Here is a 3,511-nt window from a genome sequence, read left to right on the forward strand (position 1 = left end):
GTAGTTCCTGCTCAAACTCTGATATTTGCTTCCATCTTCCTTCTCTTTATCTCTCTGCACTTGTTCTGCCTCCCTCCTTTCCTCTTGTCTCTCCCCCCACCCTCTTGGCTCTTTTGATTTGATTGATGATGTTCATCCTGCAAAGGGGAGAAGCAGGACATGTCTCCCCTGACCTGCACCGTCTCTGACAGGCTGTAAAATGAGATGATGAAGTAGATGTTGTCCTGTGGTAGGTCTGTTCATTTCTATCCGTCATGAAAGCTGGAGCAGCCCTGTTCTCTGTGCATGGCAGACACCCCCAACCTCCCCTGTGGTCCCTCCTGGGGAGCCCTGGGTGCCCACACACCAGGACCTTCTCTGAGTCGTTGGAGGGGCAGGTCTGGGAGCTGAGGGACCATCAGGGAGAGCACTGAAGCCGTATGTGCTCTGAAGTGGTTTGCTTGTGAGCCATGTTTGTTGTGATTGAGTCGTGGGATGACAAGGATCTTCCAGACAAGCAGGCCCCTGAGTCATGCAGGGCTTTCTAGGTCAGATTGCAGAGGATTTGTGCTCTCCACCTGGGGTGGAAGGGAGTGGAGCAGAGCGCTCTCAGGTGGATGTGCCCTGGCAGGAAGGGATGGGTTACCTCAGCTCTCCTGCTGAGCTCAGCCACCTCCAGGACAGGGAATTCATTTCTCCTCTTCGTATCTCATTGTCATCCCTCACCCTTGCAGAGCCTGTGGGCTCCCAGTTTAGAGCCTGGATCCCATCTGTGTGTTACAGCTGTGGGACTCTGGGCATGGTGTAGCTGTAGAGTTGTTTGCCAGCCTGGCACAGTTGTTCTGGGGTGGTCAGCTACCACCAAACTTATGGTGTGTGTCTCTTTGAACTAGCAACAGCGGGGACTAGAGTTGGGGATATTCAACATAGAGATGTTTGCATTTAAGAAAGGGAAGAGCCCTGAGGTGGAGGGGAAGAAGCACCTGCCTATCTGGGGAATTTGTTGGTACCATTGTCTATCTTTAGAGTCCACAAAGTCCAAAGCTGTCTGAAAGAGGCAGGAAGGAAAATAGAAATTAAATGAGGAGGGAGGTATTTTGTGGAAACGCATTGTGGAGGGAGCTGTGAGAAGGAGGGAGAGAGCAAATGTGGAGTAGGATGTGTGATGGAGGGGGAGGAGAAAGCAGGGGCGGCAGGAGAAGCAGCAAAGAACAGGAGGAGCTAAGGAAAATGGGAGGTGAAGGAGAAGAGCTGAGCGGAGGTGGGTGGCAGAGGGGCTGGATGAGGATCTTGCGCCATGGAGCCAGCTGGCAAGGTGGTGGGGTAATGTGCCTCCTGGTGCTTCATTCCTGGCATGGGCAGTATTCATGCAGCCTTCCACAGCCAGGGATGAGGGCTGGGTGGTGGGGACACCCTGGAAACAGTGCTGAAACAGAGCTGCAGAGAGGCCAGGCCCTCCCACAGAGGCACTGCCTTGGCCCTGTCACTGGAGGAGCCCCAAAAAACTAAGGGCCAGTCCTGCATTGGTGTTGGTCATCTGCTCCTGGTATGAAGTAGCTGTATTTAGGGCATGGTGTGGCCACAGACACATGGCTGTGCTCTCTGCAGCACGGCTGGCTGCTGGCTTCTCCTCTGTGTGGTCTGTTGGTCCCAGGTGCTGCACCACTCGTGGCATCCAGCCCTCCCTGGCACAGAGGGGATGTGGGTGCAAGCAGCCAGGATGCTGTAAGGGTGGGATGTTAACAGGAGGACACATCCTGTGACTACTGAGTGGGGTGGGGAGAGCAGCAGTGCAGAGCACGAGACAGGGTGAGTGGGGAGGGTGGGACCAGCGCTGGGTGTGAGAGCAAACACAACACTGCGTTGGGTATTGACTGGGTGGCTGTAGCCATTCCGGGTGTTACACACCCCATCAGCATCTCCTCTTCCATGAGATGCTGTTTCCTCAGCGCTGGCTGCAGCACACAGGAGCACATGCGTGTCCTGCTGGGGCTGCTGGGCTGCCCTTGGCCACGGCCTGGGCTGGGACAGCGCTGGCACCGGCGCCAGCCCCGGGGGTGTCCGGGCAGCTGGCTGACACCTCCCTGCCAGCTCATCGATGCCACCTGCTGGGGCCGGGACACCTCCGGAGGAGCAGAGAGAGGGCACCAGCAGGAGGCATGGGACGGGAAAGGAGCATCAAGCAGTTCCTTCTGCCATCTGGCATGGCAGGGTTTGTCTCAGCCATGTGCTGCAGAGGAGACTCTGGCAGCTCTGCCCTTTCCCACAGTGATGCATGAGAAGGGAGAACCTTTTGGTGGTTTAGGTTACTAAAATCCCTTCTCTTGTTTTAGAACACAGGATCCCCATTGCTGGGGGCCAGGATGCCAGTTCTGCAAAGTGCCTAGCTCCTGGGATGCAGTGTGTGCTCAGTTCCTCCTCAGCACAAGCTGTTTGTATAACACCTCTCTGGACTTAAGAACATTGTTCTGCAGTGCAGGTCCTGACTGAGCCTGACTTTTGGCCAGACTGTTTGCTCTCCCTGTACAGACCTTGAAGTTGCCAACAGGCAGAGATGGGACCATTTTCTGCCCTGAATTTCTGCATTGTGTGTCCTTTCCCACATCCCTCTTGGATTTTCCATCATGGAGAGCTCAGGCATCCGAGGGCAGGTCCAGTGGTGCTCTGACTACGACGAGCTGTTGCTAAAACAAGTGCTGGTGGGTGCTGTGTGCCCTTACTGAGCCTCTTTTCTCTCCCTGCTACTGGAAACCACAGTCCCACATGGGATGAGGCAGCACTGATGGAATTGCTGCCAGCTTGGTGGATAACTGGGTCTGCTAAACAGAGGTGCTAATTAGTCAGGATTCATTAAGGCTGTTGCTGTTCTGGCAGGGATGTCTCTGGCACAGACATGTGCTGCAGGTCCCGGGGAAGCCGAAGTCTCCGGGCAGGCTCCTGCACTATCCATGCTGGCACAGGGCCTGGCAATGTCTGCCATCGTGATGGATCAGCACTGCCTTCCTGCTGGCTGGCACTCTGCTGTGCTTCCTTGGGATGCTGCAGCTGCTGTCTCATGCCAGCATCACTGACTGGGACACTGACTGCTGCGCGGGGGAGAAGGGCAAGTGGCTTGGAGAGAGTAGGACAAGCACCCTGTGGTGTCCATGCCTTCCTAGGGACCTCCAGGGAACTGAAGGGAGAAGGTGTTGGCTTGGGTCTGCTGTGCCACTTGTTACCCTCTTAGCACTTCCCACTACCCACTGTGCATTTCCACCTGGCGAGGAGGTTTCGCTGTGCATCCATCCCCTCTGGAGTGGGCAGTCCCTGCAGAGTGCTGCGGTATGGGAGGAGATGAGCATGCTCATCCTTCCCTGCCAAGCACAGGGGGATTAATCCCTACTGACTGATTGCTCCCCATATGTATGTCTGTCTGCCTGCAGCTGGGTCTGTGGACTGTGCCAGTGGGACTGAGGAGCCCCTCAGAGTTGAGAGAGCTTGCTGTTCCCATGAGGAAGGAGACAGGCTGCAATAGCAGGGATGCTCTGAGCAG

This window comes from Acanthisitta chloris, unplaced genomic scaffold (assembly GCF_000695815.1).
Source record: "Acanthisitta chloris isolate BGI_N310 unplaced genomic scaffold, ASM69581v1 scaffold4812, whole genome shotgun sequence".
In the NCBI taxonomy this organism is placed as follows: Eukaryota; Metazoa; Chordata; class Aves; order Passeriformes; family Acanthisittidae; genus Acanthisitta; species Acanthisitta chloris.